General features: G+C 43.5%; 1 long non-coding RNA gene and 1 pseudogene across 2 annotated transcripts; one reads left to right on the plus strand and one right to left on the minus strand.

Moving 5' to 3' along the window:
* Window positions 1-1,461: 1,461 nt before the first annotated feature.
* On the minus strand, window positions 1,462-9,065 carry LOC309621705. Its single transcript, XR_014240198.1, has 2 exons — window positions 8,929-9,065; window positions 1,462-3,138 (listed from the first exon to the last, which is right to left on the minus strand). It is a non-coding gene; the product is annotated as an uncharacterized lncRNA (long non-coding RNA).
* Window positions 9,066-13,451: 4,386 nt separating this feature from the next.
* On the plus strand, window positions 13,452-14,423 carry LOC309621707 (heterogeneous nuclear ribonucleoprotein A3 pseudogene; annotated as a pseudogene). The gene is made up of 2 exons: window positions 13,452-14,385; window positions 14,417-14,423. The product of its transcript is annotated as a heterogeneous nuclear ribonucleoprotein A3 pseudogene (transcript).
* The last annotated feature ends 9,346 nt before the right edge of the window (window positions 14,424-23,769 follow it).

Consider the following 23,769-nt stretch of genomic DNA (forward strand, 5'->3'; position numbering starts at 1 on the left):
TAAAATAAATAAATATTTAAGAAACTAAAATAAAACACTTGCCTGTAAGTGTTTTTTGACAAACACCTCACACATAGACACAGAGGCTCATACGCACTGGATAGCTCTGGGTAAGGTCAAATAAAGATAAGCCTTTTGAGTGGAGTCTTCCAGAGAGCCATCAGACAGATCAAATACTGACAATTCTTTGGGAATGAAATTGTGAAAGAGGTCCAGCTCTGTTCTGCTCCCTCCAGTCCTGGGAATGCAGGCTGATATTTTTCAAGGTTATCACTGAGCTGAGTGTGGCAATGAGAATAGGGCAAGGTAAAATGCCACAAGCTTACTATTCTTATCAAGGTTCAGCCATTTTTCTTGAATAAATGCTTACTACAAAAGCTACAAGCCTTTGGTTAATTTCGAGTTTTGGAAAAGTTTTCCATAAAGTTTTGCCAAAATTCTGTTGCTTTTATCACAGGGCAAAATGTTGGAGGTCTTTACTCCACCATTTTTTTCTGCTATTAACTCCTCACTTTGTTTTAAAAATCCCAACCAGTTCTCTCCCCATGGCTTTTTGCTCCTATTGACAGTACTAGTACACAAAATATTTAAATGTCTTTAAATGAATATAAAAATAACATCTATATTATATATTGGTATGAGGTATAAAATGGCTTACAAAAAAAAAGACATAGTACCTATCTTCACAGAACTTACTGTCAGATATAAATGAAATCCTGTTACTACTTCAGAGTGTTACTTGACCTAATGAGTAAATCTCTAACATCTATCTCTTTCTTTGCGAGGTTACCTTTGCCTTGTTTTTTTGTTTTTGTTTTGTTTTTAATTTATTTATTTTTATTTTTGCCTGTGTAGGGTCTTCGGTGCTGTGCACGGGCTTCCTCTAGTTGCGGCGAGCGGGGGCTACATTTCGTTGCAGTGCGCGGGCTTCTCATTGCAGTGGCTTCTCTTGTTGTGGAGCACGGGCTCTAGGCATGCGGGCTTCAGTAGTCGTGGCTCGCAGGCTCTAAAGCGCAGGCTCAGTAGTTGTGGCGCACAGGCTTAGTTGCTCTGTGGCATGTGGGATCTTCCCGGACCAGGGCTGGAACCCGTGTCCTCTGTATTGGCAGGCGGATTCTTAACCACTGCGCCACCAGGGAAGTCCCTTTGTTTTTGTCTCTAAAAGAATTTTATGAGTTCAATTGTTTACTCATTCTCAACTGAGGAGAAATTATTTGGTCCAAATATCTGCAATGGTTTATGACTTGCCCTTGGCCCCAAACTCTAGTTGGATCTTTCTAGTATCTATAGAATCACAACATACTAATAGACACTATCTATCAGAACAATTCCTAGGCTTTCATCTAGATCAGCTCTACTGGTCTAAGAAACTATTATTTTCTACTGTCAACTCCCTCACTCTCAGAATAGATGCAGAACATGATAAATGACAACCTCAAGTATATATAGCCAACAGATCTCTTCTTGTCTAACTGATGCATTCAGTACTTTATTTATACGGACAGTATTTCTCAGGATACAGTGTACCATCCCTGAGTCATTTCCTCTTCCCACTACTGTCCAATTTTTCTCAAAGTTAATGTCTCCAAAGGGAAGAGTTAGGATGTAAATGAATAGAAGTACACAGGAGGCCTCAAAAAATACTGGAACACCTGATTAGACTTCTATTGGTACATTCTGTCTTCTGAACTAGGGGGCTGAAAGTGAGACTGAGATAAAAGATTTTCCTACCTACAATCAATTAAGTAAGCTTGTTTTATGTCTCGTAGCCACTAAGTGAGTTTTTAAAATCATAGCCATGCAGGTAGTGAAAATTTCTTCCAGTTCCTGGTTATAGGCTTCATAATCAATCCTAACATATGAGCATTTTGTGGTTCTTTTTTTCAGTGGCATCACAGTGGGAAATCAGGAGCAATTATATCGGGGCTTTAACTCAGTTACCATTAGATACTAGTTGGGTCCTCTTAAAATTAACAGAAAATCTGCGTAAGACCAGGGACAACTACTTTCTTTTTAATTTCTACACCTATAAAGATGTCTATTGACAAATCATGAACAATTTATATCTAAACTGAACCAAGTCAACTCCTGTGGACCAATCAATATGTTATCCCAACAATCAAAACCCCGCACCATACCAACTCTGTATCCTTATAATTTTCCACAGAAAATATTTATTCAGTTCCTCCACAGGATGCTATTCATTTTCTAAATCTGCAGTTCTATTGTGGTGATCTCACAGGGATGTTGTGGGATATTTTAAAATTCTAGAGAAAGAGTGATATGTAATATCTGGTGTACAGGACAAAAACTAATCGCTAAAGATAGTTTAAAGTTTCAACATTAGATACTGCTACATTCCTTTCAATGCTGCTGTCTGTATCTCTGCAGAGTTGGATTTTTGACGGTTTCTGTAACAAAAGCAATAAATGAGGGTGGTTGTGTCCAATCTCATCTCAAGGTTTGAGAAACTGTGCCCTAATAGCCACACATATCTCGTTAGCAAGTAATTATGCATATTTCTGAACAAAGTAAAATGTTTTCTTTCAAACACAAAACGAAAAATATTTTTGCTTATTAAGCTGTAAGATCAAAACGCTAAGTATTTTTATACCCTAATAACATAATAGCTTAGTGTCTGAAAAAATACTTCATGTATTTATATGCTGCTGATGATTTATATCCCCACGATGATGAGAAAAGAAATCACCCAAACACTAAGGTGACTGTGAACAGAGAAAACTTGGAAACCTTTGTCCTAGATGGAGTCCACTAACCCAAACAAGTAACTGTTCATACAATTTTCTTCAAATATTTATCAAATGTTTGAGTGTACACAATACATCTGACCAAATAACTCACCTATCTGAACCAGAGCCTGTGTCATGAAAATCTCCATGTTTCACTTAAAGATTAAAGAGCACTGAGCTTTCATATGTCATCCAGAATTAAACAGCCAATCCACAAATAAAATTTCAAAAAATAAAATTTTGAATAATTTCTGCATAATACCTGAGTGTGAGCTCTCAATGGTGGTGTCTGACTTGGAATCCAGAGATGAAGGAATTTGTCTTAATTGGGGAACATAGTACATCTTTGTACTACCAGAAGGCTTATATGGCAACAGTAAAGGCTGGCCTAAGGACATAAAGATCAGAATAATTAATAAGAAAACATTTATTAATTAACTGAACAAATATTAAGCACCTTTAATGTGCCAAGCAGTGGTCAAGATTCTTGGAATGTATCAGTAAACTAGCATTCTAGAAGAGGGAGATAGACAGTAAACAATTAGCATACTAAATAAGTAAATCATCTAGTATTTTTATAAATTATTAGTGACATAAAAAATTAGAAAATACTGGGACTTCCCTGGTGGTGCAGTGGGTTAAGAATCTGCCTGCCAATGCAGGGGACAGGGGTTCGATACCTGGTCTGGGAAGATCTCACATGCTGTGGAGCAACTAAGCCTGTGCACCACAACTACTGAGCCTGCGTGCCACAACTACCAAAGCCCGCCCGCCCTAGAGCCCGAGCGCCACAACTACTGAGCCCATGTGCCGCAACTACTGAAGCCCACGTGCTCTAGGGCCCTTGTGCTGCGAGTACTGAGCCCTCGTGCTGCAACTACTGAAGCCTGTGCGCCTAGAGCCCACGCTCTGCAACAGGAGAAGCCACCACAATAAGAAACCCATGCACCACAACGAAGAGTAGCCCCTACTCACCACAGCTAGGGAAAGCCCGTGTGCAGCAACAAAGACCCAAAACAGCCACTCCCCCCCCAAAAATTAGAAAATGCTGAGGAAGATTAGAAGTATTTGGGAAATTGCAGCAGGATGCAGTTTAAATAGAGTGGTAAGGGTAGGATTCATTGAGAAGACGACTTCCTAGCAATCTATTCCATATTTAGATGGCTCTAACTAAGAAACACTTTATCTTATATTGAACCCAAACCTGGTCGTTGTTAACCCCTACTACTGATCTTTGAAGGTTCTCCCTCCAGAGTCATAGAAAGTAAATCTAATTCTCTTCTATGTGGCAGATTTTCAAAATAAGTTTCCCATTAAAAAAGTATAACTTCTCAATATTAAAAAAATACACAGAAATAAAAAAGACAAAGTCTTACCACTCAAAGATAACTATTATTAATATTTTAATGTATTTCTACAGGTCTTTCCTCTGTATTTCTTATTTGTTTACATAGTTGTGTATAGTATGTATAATGTGGAATTCAGTTTTTCTACTTTACATTGATAATAAAATATTCATTTTATTTCCTATCGTCACATTTTTTATCATTCTACTACACATTAAGTGTATTTAACCCTTCTCATAATGTTAAAAATTTAGGCTGGATTAAATTTTCAATAATAAAGAATTCTGTAATAAAGACTTCCTGTTTATAGCATACCCATTCTCCCCTGCTGCCCCATTTCACATAAGTTTTCTGATTTCAGAGTGAAAAATTATGTCATTTATAAAGTTTCTTTTTTTTAAATACTAACTGCTAAAATTCTTTCTAAAATGTCTGTGACATGGTAGTAATTTGATTATTATAGAAGATGAAATCTTTTTCTTCTTCTTCTTATTTTTTTGCTTCATTGGGTCTTCATTGCTGCACGCGGGCTTTCTCTAGTTGCGGTGTGGGGGGGCTACTGTTCGTTGTGGTGCGCGAGCTTCTCACTCTTCTCACTGCAGTGGCTTCTCTTGTTGTGGAGCACAGGCTCTAGGCACGCAGGCTTCAGTAGTTGTGGAGCATGGGCTCAGTAGTTGTGGCTCGCAGGCTCTAGAGCACAGGCTCAGTAGTTGTGGCACACGGGCTTAGTTGCTCTGCGGCATGTGGGATCTTCCCGGACCAGGGCTCGAACCCGTGTCCCCTGCACTGGCAGGTGGATTCTTAACCACTGCGCCACCAGGGAAGTCCCTGAAATCTTTTTCTATACACTTGTTTTTCTTTCATGATGTGGTAGAAACTCTCTCTCTCTCTGTAACAGCATTTTGATATTTAGCTGGGTACATACTGCTCATCTGTACACTGTATTTCCCAATCTCCCTTGCAGACATGTATGGACATATGACTAAGTCTGGGCCCATAGGTCAAGGGTGAGAATAATGTCTGCAACTTCCAGGCATCCCATTAAAACACTCCACCGGCTGCTGCTAAAATTTATCCTCCCCATTACTCTTCTTTTCCAGTATTTTCTTTATTAGTCTTCCGGAAAAAACTTAAGATCAATTAAACAAGTTCAAAAGAACAATTCCATTAGAATTTTGAGTAGAATTACATTAGAGTTTAAATTCATTTGGGAATAAATGACATCTTTAAATATTCAATTTTCCCATTCAGAAATATCCCATCCCTCCTTTTAGTCTACTCTCCTTTTCTATGCCTACACAAAGGATTAGTATTGCCATCACATGAGTCCTATAAAATTCTTGTTTAGGTTACTCCTCAGTATTCATGGGGTTGTACTGCTCATTCAAATAGAATTTTGTAGATAGCTACCACTTCTCCTGATTAAACACAACAGCTTCTTCAGTTTATCCTTATGGACCATGGTCTTCTCTTGCATCCTGTAATCACCTCTAGATGGACTCCTAGTTGCCCATGTCTAGTTTATAAAAATCAAAATACTCTAGACAGAGTCTGATAGTCCCAGAGTAGAATGAGATCTCCTTCATTCTGGACGCAATAACAACTTTTATATTACTTAGAATTGTGTTACCATCCTTGACCACTCCATCATTCTGATGATTTGACATGGAATCCATATTACTAGTACCCTGCTTCCAACCAAGGAACTGACTTCATAGTGAAGGAAATGAGACAACAGGCTGATGCCTAAAGGGAGTCACTGTTCTCCTCACAAGCCTGATCACCCACAGCTATGGTAAACTCAAAAACAAAAAAGCGAGTGAACAATTTACTGATAACTGTCATGGCACAAGCTGGGAGGCATCACTTTCTGAGGCTGGAATGCTAGCTTGCCAAATACGGCATGTGCTCAGAACCACATATGGCACTTGCCTATCCTACAGACAGAATGCATATATTTAGGAACAAAGGCAGAAGCCTTTAAAATCTTTTGCTTTCTATCTCTGTGACTCTGCTTTGTTTGATGGAAGATCTTAGAAATAAGGGAGGGGCACTTCTACCGGGAGACAGGAGCCATCTAGTCATTTTACATTCTTTATGTCACTGAAACAATACAGGGAATAGGATGCCATAGTGTTGACTAAAACTACAATTGACCTTAACTATCAGGGAGAAATAAGGTTACCTTAAAAGAAGAAAGTCAGTAGGAGTATGGCTTACACCTAGGGGACCACTTTACCAAGCCTGGTCATAGAAATTAACAAAAAATGACCTTAAACCTATGCAGGGCTAGCAAAGCCTTAGACTACTTAGGAATACTTGTACCAACCTATCAGGCAAAGCCCCAGCCAATGAGAACCTGGCTGAATTCAAGGAGAATGAAGAAATGTATAGAGGCTGGAAGAATTTAAATAACAGGAAAAATAGGCTGTAGCCTCTACTTCTCTTTGGACGTTGCTGTAGTCATTATTGTTAGAATATTGACTTAGTAGTTTTCTTCCTCCACCAGTGTATATAAAGCTTGGTGGTGATGGTTAAATTTACCATTTAGTTCAAAGTTTGCAGAAAATGGACAACAACAATTGGGCAGAATTACAATGGACCCAGGGCAAGAATGGCTACCATGTGGAGATGGAGAATTCAGAGGCAAGATAAGTGGCTTTTTGAAATTCTCAACAACTTTCTGTTTGGATGCAGAAGTCTTAAAGTTACTTTGGACTGCCTATCTCTGGGGGAAGAAGCGACTATTCAGCAAATAATGGTTGTTCCTGGGAGAGAAAGAAAGGACTGCAGAAGGGTAAAGAAGAAAGTCCAACCATAAACTTTATTCCTTCAAAAAACTTGCAAATGGAACTAAATATAAACATATAGCATATTACTCTTAATTTGTTAATTCAGAGCAGTGGACACATAGTCATAAATTCAACATGCTATTCTGTATACTTTTAAAATATTTTTAAAATTTTACTTCTGAATCCACAGAGTTAAAAATCTTTTATTATTAAACCAAATAATATTTCTCTTTTAAAGGAGTCTTTTCTACCAAGTACCTGTATGTAAAGGTAAGACCGTGAACTGTGGGCTCTATGTAGACCGATCCATTTGATGTCAGAAGAGGTATAAAATACACTTTCACAGTTGGATTTCCTCTCCTGTGCTCTGCCACCAACATGAAAACAGCATACCCAGAGTAGCCTGGGTTTCAGTACAAGGCATGTGGAACAGACCCAAACCGTTTTTGCATCCTGATGCCAAACTCCAACTGACTCATAAGCCCATGAGTGAGGAAAGCAAATGTCTGTTGTTATAAAGCACTGAGATTTTCGAGGTTCTTATACAGTATCACGGTGGCAATAGGTAACTGACACATTAAAGGTGTTCTGTGTGATATTGATTAGACTATACATTTGGGGGGCATAATTTTATATCACAATAAAAATGTATAAGAAATATAACCATCTCGGGTTTCCCTGATAGCGCAGTGGTTAAGGATCCGCCTGCCAATGCAGGGGACACGGGTGCCAGCCCTGGTCCGGGAAGATCCCCCATGCCGCGGAGCAACTAAGCCCATGTGCCACAACTACTGAGCCTGCGCTCTAGAGCCCGCGAGCCACAACTACTGAGCCCATGCACCGAAGCCCACGCGCCTAGAGCCCGTGCTCCACCACAAGAGAAGCCACCGCAATGAGAAGCCCGTGCACCGCAACGAAGAGTAGCCCCCGCTCGCCGCAACTAGAGAAAGGCTGCACGCAGCGATGAAGACCCAACACAGCCAAAAATAAAATAAATAAAAGTAAAAAAAAAAAAAAAGAAAAGAAATATAACCATTTCAACATATAAATGTATTTATTCAAATTAAATTCAGTGCAATTTACATGTGGAACTAAGCAATTTTCTTTATACATTTAGGCATATTCCATTTATACCTACAGACAGGTAAACTTTTTGCACAAGTAGGAAAACTTAAAATATATTTTGAATAGATTTGTACAAACTGTTGAATACTTTAAAATTAGTAATTGAAAGTTCCCACCCTCATTTGGAGGTAGAATGGGAACTTAACTTTCCAGTTACTGGTCTGAAAAAGAAAATAACTTGCTATAATTTTGAATGTTATATAGTATAAGCACTATAAAAATATCACTGTCATGATAGCATAGGAACACTCTAAATGTAGACCTTATGGTAGAAATTGCTAGCTGTTCACCAAAACTCATTTCTTCTTCATCCTGGAAAGCACAGCTAAACTATTCCTAGTCAGTGGAAAGTGATGTGGGCCACACCTAGGCCTAGCCCATAAAAGCCTCCCAACATGTGCTCCTCCATGCTTTTCGTCCCTTCCAGTTGACTATGATGATGAATCCAAGGTTCCATGTTTTAAAGAAAGCAGAGTCACAGTCAACCTGGGTCCCTGCTCAACGTTTCTTGAGCAAGAAATAGACTGGTATTGTGTTTGCTATCTGTTCACTGTATCATGCAAAACAATAGTAAAAGAAACAATGCCAAATAGTTATCTACCTCCCTAAAATTGAACCTCTATAGTTTTTATGTTTTCATGAACTACTTGCATTCTTATGACAAGTATTATGAGTTGAAAATACGTCAGCCACAAGTAGCATGAGTTTCACATAGGTTGTTAACTTCACTAGAAATTGAAGTAAAAACATAATAAATTATATTCTCTTCATAGCTATGTAAATAAAAGATGTTTTAATCATGTACAACCTAATGCTTAAAATTAAAATTAGGTTTTCTAACTAGAAAGACCCAATCAAGAAATTTCTTAGTTAATGACACACAAAAGTTGGTAATGTGACCTAAAATTCTCTTACCATCTGTGCCATGAAGAACAGTAATCTGTTGGACTGAAGATGATGAAGCAAACTTGACAGGAACTTTGCCCAACTTCTGTGTACTGAGGTCTGGAATATCATGTCCACGATCTTCAGCATTAACAAAAATCTCAGATGAAAACATGGTTTTTCCTGGACTCTCTGTTGTTATCTGAGTGACTGCATCAGATGATAATTTTCCAGAGAAGGGAGAAAACGGGGTCTTAATCTCCTTTGGTGATCTGAACAAAAAAGAGAAAGCACACAGCAGGTCATATCCTTGGCTTATCAAATACTGTAATTTCTTTCCAAATGTGGCTTCAATATTTTTTGGAGACACATCCAACTCAAATGGTTAAGTTATTTCTGCAGTACCCTGTGCTTTTTTACATACTTATTACAGGGTGATCATGCATGAGTTTACTTTTACTTATTTTAAAATCTACTTTTATTTTGGATTTAGAATGCTATTATATAAGGAAAGGGTACTTTTCAGTTGAAGTGGAAAGATATCCATTAAAAAATAATTACTGGAAGTCCACTATAAATTAGGGGACTATGCTAAACGCATAGAGTGTACAAAAATAAAAAAGAAACAGAGCCTTTCCTCAAAAAGTTTATATGTCAGTGGGGGAACCAGAGGTTTTTAAGGTTGTAATTATGTATATAGATTATAAAGAATCCATATTAAAACATAATGGAGTAAATAAATGAGTGTATAAATAAATAAATAATAGGAGGGAGGGAGAAGACAAATCTTGCCAACAGAAGAATTCCATATGTAGGTAACCTCCCCCCCGCCCCCCCCCGGCATCCATCTCCTCCCCAAGGAGGTGGAGGTGAAGCTTAATCTTCCCCTTAAGTCCAGTCCTGGGCTGGCCTTAATGATTGAATTCCAGAGACAGTATAAAATGGGAGAAAAAGTAACTTTACAGTGGAGAAACCAAGCAAACACCATGTTATGCAAGTGATGATGTTTCACATCACCAGTGATGTCACGGAGACACTACATACTCTCTGTTATGATGTGATGAGACGGTTACTTCGCTTCTGCGGTATTCTTTGTCAAAACCTATAACTCCAGTCGAATCATGAGAAAAACATCAGCCAAACCCAGACTGAGAACAATTCTACAAAATATCAGACAAATATTCCTCAAGACTGTCAAAATCATGAAAAACAAGGAAGGAATGAGGAACTGTCATAGACCAGAGAAGACTAAGGAGACATGACAACTAACTAAGTGGAATGTGATATACTGGATTGGGTCCTAGAACAGAAAAAGGTCATTAACAGGAAAACTGGTGAAATCCAAAAAAAGTCTTAAGTTTAGTTAATAGTAATGTATAAATGTTGGCTTTTTAATTTTGAAAAATATACTATGGTAGTATAAGATGTTAGCAATAGGAAAAACTGGGAGAGAGGTAAAGGGAACTCTGTTTGTATCTTTTCTGCAGATTTGAAATTATTTGAAAATGAAAAAGGTCATTTTTAAAAAATGGAGTAATACTGTATTGTATTATATCACAGAAGAAGAAGACCTTTTAAAAGGTCTTTTAAATCTCTACCCTCTATATACTATTCACTAATTAAAAGGACAATTATGAGAAAAGAAAATAGGCCCATCTCCCTTATGTATACAGAAGCAAAAATCATACACAAAATGTTAGACAATCAAATGTAGAGTGTGTGAGTGAGTGAATGTGTGTGTGTGTGTGTGTGTGTGTGTGTGTGTGTGTGTGTGAATTCCTACCAAGTTGTTTTACTCCAGAAATGCAAGGTGAGTTAACATTCAAATATCAATAAATGTCATGCACCACATCCATAAAATAAAGGAGAAAATGTATATGATCATATCAGTATAGTCAGATAAAGCATTTGATAAAATTCAATAATTATGTATGATTAAAAACTCATAGCAAAGGGAAACTACAAAAAACTTTAGAGCCACCATCCTATTTATAGTGAAATGTGGAGAACGTCCACTGTAAGATTAGGAACAAAATAAGAATGCCAACTCTTACCTTTTCTATTCAACCTATTAGTAAAAGTATTAAATGGCATTAGCAGTAAGGCAGGAAAAAGAAATCAGAAATATAAGGCTAAGAAAGGAAGAAATCATACTGTCACTTTCCATAGTTGATATAATTAAGGATACAGAAAATCCAAAACCATCTACAGATAACTTATTAGAATATCAGTTAGTTTTTAGAAGAGTTGCCAGATAAGAGACCAAACATTAAAAAATTCCACTAACATTTTTCTGTGTCTGAAAAGTTATAAAATTAAAAACTAAAAAATATGCCATCTACATTATCATCAAAACATCATATACCTAATAATAAGTGTAATAAAAAATGTAAGAACCCTATTAGAATAGAAAACTATTGATATATCATAGAGAGAAATTAAAGGTGATCTAAATAGGATTTCTGCTTTGAGGCAGGATGTATAGGCATACCTCACTTTATTGCACTTCACTTTATTGTACCTTGCAGATAATGCTTTTTTTTTTTTTTTTTTTTTTTTTTTTTTTTTTTACAAATTGAAGGTTTGTGGCAACCCTGTGTCAAGCAGCTCTACTGGTGGTGCCATTTTTCCAACAGCATTTGCTCACTTCGTGTCTCTATGTCATGTTTTGGTAAGTCTCACAATATTTCAAACTTTTTCACTATTATACTTGTTACATGATCTGTGATCAGTGATCTTTGATGTTACTATTGCAAAAAGATTACAGCTTGCTGAAGGCTCAGATGATGGGTAGCATTCTTAAAGTCTACTTTCAAATTAAGATATGTACTTTTTTTAGACATAATGCTATTGCACACTTAATAGACTACAGTATAGCATAAACATAACTTGTACATGCACTGGGAAACCAAACAACTCGTGTGACTTGCTTTCTTATGATATTCTCCTTATTGTGGTGTCTGGGACCAAAGCCATATCTCCATAATAATATGCCTGCACTAGGTAGGCACAGGCCATCACTCCTGCTGCAACGAGCAAACAAACTTGAATAAAAGATCATCGAGCTAAGGAAGCAATCAAGAAACAATATCAACTAATATGCTAGAGAGGGACATTTAGAGATTTGGAGCAGGGGTTTGGTGTAGGGAGACATACTCCACTGGAAAAGAGAAATCACCATATCTTTTGATGAACTCATTTGCTGGCATGATGGAGTGAAATCTAGCAGAATGTCAAGCCGATTTCCCCCACAGGACATTTCCTTAGTGTCAGGGTGGTATAGGATGATGGGGGACTGAGCCAAGAAAGCAGAGTGAAATTTCCTGCACAGTCATGGCACTAACAAACCAAATCCCGCTAGATAAAGGGGCCTGTGACAATCATTAGGTCTCCTCTTCAAGACATTTGCCAGTTTTTGAACCTATATAAAGCAGGAAGCTAAATACCTAATGCCTGAGGGAGAGAACTTTCCAAAGTGAGGAATTAGAGACCTACCAGACTCACAGTAAAAACCCAGAAGTGCCATCCCCAAGAAGGGGGCTGAGTCAGAAAAAGTGAAGTCATCTGCAATGTTTCAGTGTTTATGAGACAAATTTTCACTGAGAAAGTGTAACGGCAACAAATACATAGCTGGTCTCTCCTTACATTTGCCATACTCTGAAGCTGTGAGAACTGAGAGCCTAAAGAGCTGAATTCAAACATCTGAAAGACTGAAGTCAATAACTGACTGTATTTATTGAAGAATCAAAGACCTGTCAGGCTCACAGCAAAAATCCAGGGAGGCCACAAATTAGGAAAAATCATAGGTAGGATGAGACAACTAAAGCTCCAACCCAGTTCTGACCTAGTAAAATTCCTGAAATGACTGAAATGATCAGCCACTCTGATTAACAGAGAAAAGGGTAAATCTTCTCTGGTGCAAAGTAATAGCATCTTCAGTCTCTATGAATTTTTTATTCACCACGTCCAGCACACAATCAAAAATTATGAAATTCCTGAAGCAGGAAAAAGTGACTAAAACTTAAGACAAAAAAAAAAAAAAAAAAAAAAAACCAAGAAAAATTGATTTAGAGGGAATTCAGATTCTGGAGTTAGCACAGAACTTTAAAATGACTATATTGAGAGTAAAAGATGGGGATTAATAGATTAAAATATGGAGAATCTCAACAGAAAATTGGAATCAATTTTAAAAAATCAAATACAGATAAATGAAAAATAAGAAAACTGATCCCCAGCAGACCTTAGGGAATACTAGAAGAAATTTTTTTGGGCTGAAGTAAAATGGCCCAACATAGAACAGAGCTGGGCTCTCGGTCCCATATTGAACTCGAGTTGGAAGAGGCGAGTCCGGTCTCAAAACGGAGGTAAAACCGCCGCCCGGTCGCCCCCAGCCCGACTCCGGCCGCCGCCGCCGCCGGGGGGAGGAGGGCCATGATCCAAAGGAACCAGAACAGTTGAGAAAACTGTTTATTGGTGGTCTGAGCTTTGAAACTACAGACGATAGCTTAAGAGAACATTTTGAGAAATGGGGCACACTTACAGATTGTGTGGTGATGAGAGACCCCCAGACAAACCGTTCCAGGGGCTTTGGTTTTGTGACTTACTCTTGGGTTGAAGAGGTGGATGCAGCAATGTGTGCTCGACCACACAAGGTTGATGGGCGTGTAGTGGAACCAAAGAGAGCTGTTTCTAGAGAGGATTCTGTAAAGCCTGGTGCCCGTCTAACAGTGAAGAAAATTTTTGTTGGTGGTATTAAAGAAGATACAGAAGAATGTAATTCGAGAGACTACTTTGAAAAGTATGGCAAGATTGAAACCATAGGAGTTATGGAAGACAGGCAGAGTGGAAAAAAGAGAGGATTTGCTTTTGTAACTTTTGATGATCATGATACAGTTGATAAAATTGTTGTTCAGAAATACCACACTATTAATGGGCATAATTGTAAGTGAAAAAGGCCCTTTCTAAACAAGAAATGCAATCTGCTGGATCACAGAGAGGTCGTGGAGGTGGATCTGGCAACTTTATGGGTCGTGGAGGAAACTTTGGAGGTGGTGGAGGTAACTTTGGCCGTGGTGGAAACTTTGGTGGAAGAGGAGGCTATGGTGGTGGAGGTGGTGGCAGCAGAGGTAGTTATGGAGGAGGTGATGGTGGATAAAACGGATTTGGAGGCGACGGTGGTAACGATGGTGGTGGTCCTGGTTACAGTAGTAGAGGAGGCTATGGTGGTGGTGGACCAGGATATGGAAACCAAGATGGTGGATATGGTGGCGGTGGTGGAGGATATGATGCTTACAATGAAGGAGGAAATTTTGGAGGTAACTATGGTGGTGGTGGTGGGAGCTATAATGATTTTGGAAATTATAGTGGACAACAGCAATCAAATTATGGACCCATGAAGGGGGGCAGTTTTGGTGGAAGAAGCTCGGGAAGTCCCTATGGTGGTGGTTATGGATCTGGTGGTGGAAGTGGTGGATATGGTAGCAGAAGGTTCTCAAAACTCAGAAGAAAAGGGCTACAGTTCTTAGCAGGAGAGAGAGCGAGGAGTTGTCAGGAAAGCTGCAGGTTACTTTGAGACAGTCGTCCCAAATGCATTAGAGGAACTGTAAAAACCTGCCGCAGAAGGAACGATGATCCATAGTCAGAAAAGTTACTGCAGCTTAAACAGGAAACCCTTCTTGTTCAGGACTGTCCTAGCCACAGTTTGCAAAAAGTGCAGCTATTGATTCATGCAACGGAGGGTCAATTAGATGTACATTCCTGAGGTCTTTTATCTGTTGTAGCTTTGTCTTTTTCTTTTCATTACATCAGGTATATTGCCCTGTAAATTGTGGTAGTGGTACCAGGAATAAAAAATTAAGGAATTTTAAACTTTTCAATATTTGTGTAGTTCAGTTTTTCTACATTTTAGTACAGAAACTTTAACAAAATGCAGTTTTGAAGGTGTTTCCTTGTGAGTTAACAAGTAAAGAAGATCATTGTTCATTAATATTTTGTATGAATTTTGCTAAAGTTAACTGTAAAGAAACACCTGCTGACTTGCAGTTTAAGGGGATCTATTCTCCCCATTTCCAAACCATGAAATGAATGGGCTCTGACATGTGGAGAGAATAGATATTTGTATGTTTGCAATGTGTGTTTTAGATAATAGAATTGGGTATTTAAATTAGCATATTTGTGAATTTAATAGCTTTAAGATTTACTTCAAATGAAAAATCTCAGAATTCAAAAAAAAAAAACCAAAAGAACAGAGCTGGGAGCGCGATTGGCGCTGCCTGCGGGGGAGGAGCGCCGCCGCCGCCGCGAGCTGGGAGCTCGATTGGCGCTCCCTGCGGGGGAGGAGCGCCGCCGCCGCCGCCGCCGCCGCGAGCTGGGAGCTCGACTGGCGCTCCCTGCGGGGGAGGAGCGCCGCCGTCGCCGCCGCGAGCCGGGAGCTCGATTGTCGCTGCCTGCGGGGGAGGAGCGCCGCCGCCGCGAGCTGGGAGCTCGCTTGGCACTGCCTGCGGGGGAGGAGCGCCGCCGCCGCCGCCGCCGCCGCGAGCTGGATTGGCGCTGCCTGCGGGGGAGGAGCGCCGCCGCGGCCGCCGCCGCGAGCTGGGAGCTCGTTTGGCGCTGCCTGCGGGGGAGGAGCGCCGCCGCCGCCGCCGCCGCGAGCTGGGAGCTCCATTGGCGCTGCCTGCGGGGGAGGAGCGCCGCCGCCGCCGCCGCCGCCGCCGCCGCCGCCGCCGCCGCCGCCGCGAGCTGGGAGCTCGACTGGCGCTCCCTGCGGGGGAGGAGCGCCGCCGCCGCCGCCGCCGCGAGCTGGGAGCTCGATTGGCGCTGCCTGTGGGGGAGGAGCGCCGCCGCCGTCGCCGCCGCGAGCTGGGAGCTCGCTTGGCGCTGCCTGCGGGGGAGGAGCGCCGCCGCCGCGAGCTGGGAGCTCGCTTGGCACTGCCTGCGGGGGAGGAGCGCCGCCGCCGCCGCCGCCGCCGCCGCGAGCTGGATTGGCGCTGCCTGCGGGGGAGGAGCGCCGCCGCCGCCGCCGCCGCGAGCTGGGAGCTCGTTTGGCGCTGCCTGCGGGGGAGGAGCGCCGCCGCCGCCGCCGCGAACTGGGAGCTCGATTGGCGCTGCCCTGCGGGGGAGGAGCGCCGCCGCCGCCGCCGCCGCCGCCGCCGCCGCCGCCGCCGCCGCCGCCACGAGCTGGGAGCTCGATTGGCGCTGCCTGCGGGGGAGGAGCGCCGCCGCCGCGAGCTGGGAGCTCGATTGGCGCTGCCTGCGTGGGAGGAGCGCCGCCGCCGTCGCCGCCGCGAGCTGGGAGCTCGGTTGGCGCTGCCTGCGGGGGAGGAGCGCCGCCGCCGCCGCCGCGAGCTGGGAGCTCGACTGGCGCTCCCTGCGGGGGAGGAGCGCCGCCGTCGCCGCCGCGAGCCGGGAGCTCGATTGTCGCTGCCTGCGGGGGAGGAGCGCCGCCGCCGCGAGCTGGGAGCTCGCTTGGCACTGCCTGCGGGGGAGGAGCGCCGCCGCCGCCGCCGCCGCCGCGAGCTGGATTGGCGCTGCTTGCGGGGGAGGAGCGCCGCCGCCGCCGCCGCCGCGAGCTGGGAGCTCGATTGGCGCTGCCTGCGGGGGAGGAGCGCCGCCGCCGTCGCCGCCGCGAGCTGGGAGCTCGATTGGCGCTGCCTGCGTGGGAGGAGCGCCGCCGCCGTCGCCGCCGCGAGCTGGGAGCTCGATTGGCGCTGCCTGCGTGGGAGGAGCGCCGCCGCCGTCGCCGCCGCGAGCTGGGAGCTCGATTGGCGCTGCCTGCGTGGGAGGAGCGCCGCCGCCGCCGCCGCCCCCGCCGTCGCAGTCGTCGTGAGTGAAGAAGCGCCTCGGTGACGCCTGGTGAGGGCCCTCGCCGACGCCTGGGCTTACCTGCCGCCCGGCCAGCTCCGCTCGTTTCCCGTCCCCCGCGGCCCGGCGCGGGGCAGGCCTGCCAGGGCCATGGAGGACGAGGTGGTCCGCATTGCCAAGAAGATGGACAAGATGGTGCAGAAGAAAAACGCGGTGAGCGCGGCGGGCGGCGCGGGCCGGAGGGAGGCCGGGCGGCGGGCGGGGGCCAGTCGGCCTGAGGGGGCTCCCGGCCCGCGGTGAGCGCGGCGGGTGCTGCGAGACGGCGGCGAGGCCCGCGCTCTGGGGAGGGGTTCCTGGGGAGGGGGGAGCTTCGTGTCCCGCGGCCGCGTCCCGGGCAGGGGTTCTGGGGGGCGTCCTGTCCCGTAGCTGCGTCCCGGGCAGGGGTCTGGGGGGCGTCCTGTCCCGCAGCTGCGTCCCGGGCAGGGGTTCTGGGGGGCGTCCTGTCCCGCGGCCGCGTCCCGGGGAGGGGGTCCTGGGGGGGTCCCGGGGAGGGCGTCCGGTCCCGCGGCCACCGGCGCTGGGATCCGCCCTGGGCGCCCGAGGCCCCTCGTGATTAGCGCAGCCCGGTAAACTCTATGGAGGCATCCTCCTCATTATTTTAAACGTGACGGTGGTAAAGCCTCGCTGGTTTAGCTGAAGAGTGCAGAGAGCCCTCCCTGTTTGAAAGAATTGGTTCTCTTTCCCGGGCTCATTGGCCAGCAGCGAGAAAACAACATCAAACAGAGGTTTGTGATCAGTTTTAGACATGAAACTGTTCAAGCAAAACGTGAATTTCCTGGATCTTATTTTTGAGGAAGGCTGAACATTCCCTTGATTGTCTCAACTCCCCTGCATGTTTGCTTAGCAATTAAAAAAGGTGAACTACGCCAGTGTACTTGGCAAGTTGCTAAACTTTTTGGAAAAAGTGGATCTTGTTAGGCCGCGGAGTGCGGGGAGCTGTGTTTAAGGCATTGCCGCCGACGAGGCTGTGCTGCCGGCTGGATTTGGACACATGTCGTTGCTGGTCCTCTCAGTGGTTTACAGTTGCTACCGGTGGCGTTTTCTGTCACTGATAACGTGTGCACGTGAACGTGGTCTCTTGCGGTTTGTATGAGGTGCTCCAGTTTCTGCATTTCTTTCCACCTGTGTGGGCCACTCTCAGTCCCTTGCTTCCGAGTCGTCTGTATTTTCAGCTAAACTTCTGAAATTCTAAGTCCAACGAATGTGAAGGAGAGAAGGGCTGCTCTGATTTGCACAGCACTTTGGAGTTACAAAGCGTTTGTGCAGAATTCTTTGGGGACTCACGACAGCTGTGTTGCATTCATTTTACAGAATAAGAAACTGAGTCAGACCAAGCAGTTCACCTCCTTAAATGAAGTGTGCGTTGTGGATTAAGCCAGGACCCGAGTTTTCTGCTGGGCAGCATGCAGAAGTAGTGTTAAACACCGAATTCTTAAGACTTCAGACTTGGTGTGCGCCTCTTTTCCTTTAACAGGTGCATTGCCCGGCGTGTAATTTCATACCCTGTTCATCTGTCTTTGCAATTTTGGCTTTTTAAAGGATTTCCTGTTTGTTTTCTGTTGCAGACGTTGCCGGTGCCATTTATTGTTTCTGTTGATACAGGCCTTTCATTCCTCACTGCAAGTGATGAGTTCTGTATATTTGATTGGCTGAACGTTTCTGTTATTCTGTTTAAACTGGCAAGTTTTTTTTCTTTGCCTAGAGAACCCTAGACTCCCCTAGTAGAAGCTGGCTCCTAGGGAAAAAGGCCGTTTCTTGGGTAATTTTTTTCTCGAACTCAGGCTATAAAATGTGTACCTTTTAATCATCTAGTGCACTAGGTGTTTTTGTTTTTTTCCTTTCCTTGAAATAGACGTTTCCTAGAAATGAGGAATTCCTTAGTGAGCAAGTATGGAGAAGACCAGTTTGTATTTATCTGCAGTTCTCAAATTATAAACATATAATGCGTCAGCAGGAGAATGAGGATAAGCTCCACAGATGATCCTCAAGTCTCACTTTTCTTTTCAAATCTTATATTTCTAGTAGTACAGAACTTTACCAATATAAAAACTTGCCCCCCCCGCCCCCCAAAAAAAAGAACACAACTGCAGGAAAGAACAAAGAGCACTTAAAGTGTGTGTGTGTCTAATATATACATGTACATATACCCAGGTACATACACCTTTATATTTATATGTTATTTTGTAAATAAGTGACAATAATAATGTCTTGTGGAGATGTAGAACAGAAGTATACAACGAAAGCACAAACAGCAGGAGGGGCAAATGGAGTTAAACTGTTCAACCTCCATGGGATGGTTCCATGGAGGAGGCAGAGAGGGGGATGGGATCCTCGAAGAGCTGCTGAAGACCTTGCATTTTTTGCAGATCTCTTTAGAATGCTACTTGCATATTGTGCTCTCACTGAATGCACCTGGCTGAGCTATGGCACATTAGCACGGTAAACATTTGTCAGATTTGCCCTAGTCAGAAAATTTTCTATACCTGCCATCCTGCTTGGCACTTAAAAAAAAATTTTTTTTTTTTAAGCTCTCTATGATATAGGGATGATGGGTGAAGAAGGTAGGCTGCAGGGTAATATGTAGTATGTATGATCCCATTTTGATACAGTAAACAGAAAGTATTAAATGCATGCCTGTTTGTATGAGCAGTGAGTTTGCATGGTTATCTCAAGAGGGAGGGAATGGGACGGGTAGAGAAAGAGACTGACCACAGACTATTGTTTTACTTGTTACAAGAGGCATGTGTTGCCTTCATTTCTGATTAAACTTTTTGTGTACAGATTATTGTAGGTTTACATGCAGTTGTAAGAAATAATAGTGCGATAGCTCCTGTGTGTCCTTTACCCAGTTTTCCCCAATGGTAACATCTTACAGAATCATAGTATACTGTCACAACCTGGGTATTGCCATTGACACAGTCAAGATAGAGAACATTTCCATCCCACAGGATCTCTCCTGATGCCATTTTATAGCCACTGCTGCTCCCCCACTCCCCACCAAATCATAGTGATCTGATAGTGCAGTGGATAAAGTTGCAATTAAAGTTTTTGTGCAGATGATCAAGGGAAAATACCCCCTGGGGAAGATGGCCCATCTCCCACTCCCCCGGCCCTATCTGTCCCTGGCAACCTGTCATTTCAAGAATGTTATGTGGGACTTCCCTGGTGGCGCAGCGGTTAAGAATCTGCCTGCCATTGCAGGGGACATGGGTTTGATCCCTTGTCCGGGAAGATCCCACATGCCGCGGAGCAGCTAAGCCCATGCGCCACAACGACTGAGCCTGCGCTTTAGAGCCCGGGAGCCACAACTACTGAGCCCACGTGCCACAACTACTGAAGCCCGCGTGCCTAGAGCCCGTGCTCTGCAACAAGAGAAGCCACCGCAGCGAGAAGCCCGCACACTGCAACAAAGAGTAGCCCCCGCTCGCCGCAACTAGAGAAAGCCCACACGCAGCAACGAAGACCCAACGCAGCCAAAAATAAAATAAATTAACTAATTAATTAAAAAAAAAGAATGTTATGTGAATAAAATCATATAGTGTGTAACCTTTTTTTTTTTTTAAGTAAAAAAAATTTTTTTTTGGCTGCGCTGCCGGTTGTGCGATCTTAGTTCCCCGACCAAGGATTGAACCCAGCCCAGGTAGTGAAAGTGCTGAGTGCTAAACACTGGACCGCCAGGGAATTCCCAGTATGCAACCTTTTGGATTGGCCTTTTTCAATCAGTGTAATTCCCTGGAGAGTCATCCAAATTGCATGAATCAACAGTGCTCCTCTTTTTTAAAAAAAATATTTATTTATTTATTTATTTGGCTGTGCGGGTCTTTAGTTGCAGCATGCGGGATCTAGTTCTCTGACCAGGGATGGAACCTGGGCCCCCTGCATTGAGAGTGCAGAGTCTTAACCGCTGGAACACCAGAGAGGTCCCAGTGCCGCTTTCTTTTTAATTGCTGAGTAGTATTCCATGGTTTGGCTGTACTTCAGTTTGTTTAATCACTTGCCCATTGAAGAACATCTGAGTTTTTTTCCCATTTCCTGACTATTACTGATAGAGATGCTGTGGACATTTGTGTACCTTTTTTTGTGCGAACATGCGTTCTCTGGGATAAATGCCGTAGGGTATGTGTTGCTTTTTTTGTTTTTTTTCCGGCTACGCTGTGCCACATGTGGGATCTTGGTTCCCCAATCAGGGATCGAGCCCGTGCCCCCTGCATTGGGAGCTTGGAGTCTTAACCACTGGACTGCCAGGGAAATTCCTGTATTGCTCCCCCCGCCCCACTTGATTGATTGATTGGTTGATTGGCTGTATTGGGTCTTAGTTGCGGCACGCGGGACCTTCGTTAAGGCATGTGGGATCTTTATTGTCGTTGCGGCGCACGGGCTCTTCGTTGCAGCATGAGAGCTTCTCTCTAGTTGTGGCGTGCGGGTTTTCTCTCTCTAGTTGTGGCACGTGGGCTCTGTAGTTGTGGCGTGCAGGCTCCAGAGCGCGTGGGCTCTGTAGTTTGCTGCACGTGGGCTACCTCATTGAGGTGTGCGAGCTCAGTAGTTTGGTGCGAGGGCTTAGTTGCCCCGCGGCATGTGGGATCTTAGTTCCCCGACCGGGAATCGAACCCGCGTCCCCTGCATTGCAGGACGGATTCTTTACCACTGAACCACCAGGGAAGTCCCTGTATTGCTTTTTTAAATTCAAAAAAAAAAAAAAGGAAAAGCAATTAGAGGTGAAACAACTAATTATATGATGGCCTTTCAAAGTACATATTCAAACCCTACATTCTTGGTGTACATAAGTTATTTATGTTGATTTGTGGTGTTTAGCTCTAGCAACAAGGCAATAATAATAACGCTGTAGTTTTCCTTGTTTCTTTCAACTGATGATCTGTGTATTTATTACAAATATTAATTAACACTCACAAGCTACCAGGAGGCAAGTAATGGTTAGCGCTGGTGTGGTTAACTCCTTTATAGATAGGGAGGTTGAGGCATGGGTATTGTGGAATTTGCCATGTTGAGGCATGGGTATTGTGGAATTTGCCTAAGGTTATATAGCACTGTGTTCTGACTCAGATTCATTCAGATTTATTCCTTCCCTTTCTGTCTCCTGAATTAACGCTTTGTAATTTTGACCTAGGTGTGAGGACACGAAAAGGGTTTTTTTCTGTATCTGAGGTTTAGTGCTTGTTTTATAGAAGCAATATAGTATAGTGGTTAGAGTAGGCACTTTAGCATCTGAGTTTTGTTTTTTTCTTAAGTCTTTAATGAATTTGTTACAATATTGCTTCTGTTTTATGTTTTGCACATGCCGGAAAGGTAATAGGCCTTGGCCCCTGGGCCTGGGCTTCGTCTCTTGTGCTGTCTCCTGTCCCTGTTGCCCCCGCGCGCTGGCCCGTCCGCGCTGTGCCAGGGGGTATTGGTCGTCTCGCGGCTCAGTTCACAGTAGCTGAAAGGGACTGTGTGTGATGGTCTCATTTCTGCCCATCGTTTTCAAAGGGAGGCTCTGGCCATTGCTCCTCGGGTAAAATGCAGAGGGAGTGCTTTTTAAGATGGGACTGTCAGTGTTGGGGACACTCCTTAATTACCAAAACGGAATCCCCTTCAGTTCCTCCAGCTGTGTTGTTTTGGCACAGAAGATGTGAGTAATAGGAACTGGAGCTAAGTTGGAGTGAAAAAACGCACCGGTCCCGCCGAATTTTCCATCGAAACAGTTGATTTGTGTTGTCTGTAGGAATTCTAAAGGGCGTACCGTTGCTTCCTAACCGGAGTCATTTGAGAGATCTACCTCTGTACGTTCAAATGATTAATTTTGAGACTTTGCTCATGTGTGCAGTAAACCCTTTAATTCCCTAAGACCTTCCTTTCCTCCATCTCCTACCCCATTAAGCCCGCTTCAGTTCATCTCCTGAATTTCTTTGGAATCTGTCAGCTCTCCCTCAACACCCTAATACTGAACTTGCCTGTGTGTTGCGATTAGGTCCTAACTAGTGTCCATATATCTTGTTTCCTTCCAATCCATTCTTCACACAAAAAACCTTCAAGGCAAGTTGGAACATTGCTCATAAACATCGCTCACAAACATTGTTTTGAGAATAGAAAACACAGTGTTTGTTGGCCTTTAAGACTCTGCGTGGTCTAGAATCCTCTCTGCTTCTCTAGCCCCATCTTGTGCCACTTGTGCCCTCACTTTCTATGCTTCAGATACACTGAATTAACCTTAGTTCTCACTCATCTGACAGAAGTCAGTTCAGATATTATTTTTCACTGTGATCCCTAGCATTAAGCAAGTTGATTATCACGTTTTGTATGAGGACTAAAACTAAACTGGGAAGTGGAAGAATTGAGTTTAAACTGTTTCAGTCAACACGCATGTATTAATGATACCTACATATTGAACACCGGGCTAGGTTTCATGAGGGATACAGAAGTTCTGGCCATCTCTGGTTTTGGATATCCCTTATTTGTTGAGACCTTTGCGTTGTTTGGTTGCCTTTTGTCTGTTTTCAAGATGGGAAAACAGGAACGAGGGAAGTATAGGTTATTACTAGGTGGGGTTGAACAAGTGGAGCAGCAAACTGCAAGGCAGAAAGAAGAGGGACGTACTATAGAGGGATATGATTTCCATTCTCAAGGCGCCTGCATCCTGTGCAGGGAGACAGCCTAACATAAAATGTGCCTAACAACAAATATATTGACTTCTTACTAAAAATCTGCAGTTCATATAACCAAGGGGTTTATAACTTCTCCTTTAAAAGTGATATTCCTGGGACTTCCCTGGTGGTCCAGTGGTGAAGACTCTGCGCTTCCAATGCAGCAGGCGTGGGTTCAATTCCTGGTTGGGGAGCTAAGATCCCACATGCTGCGCAGCCAAAGAAATTTTTTTCAAAAGTTATACTCCTGTATTATTGAATTTAGTGGTTTAGATTTTGTTTTAATGTTAAGAAGATTTCAGTTTATTTACCAGGAACAAACAAAACATAATGTAAAAATAGTTTCCCAGAAACGATTTCCATCATTCTCTTC

Source organism: Balaenoptera borealis (assembly GCF_965194805.1).
Source record: "Balaenoptera borealis genome assembly, contig: HAP1_SCAFFOLD_905, whole genome shotgun sequence".
Taxonomy (NCBI): Eukaryota; Metazoa; Chordata; class Mammalia; order Artiodactyla; family Balaenopteridae; genus Balaenoptera; species Balaenoptera borealis.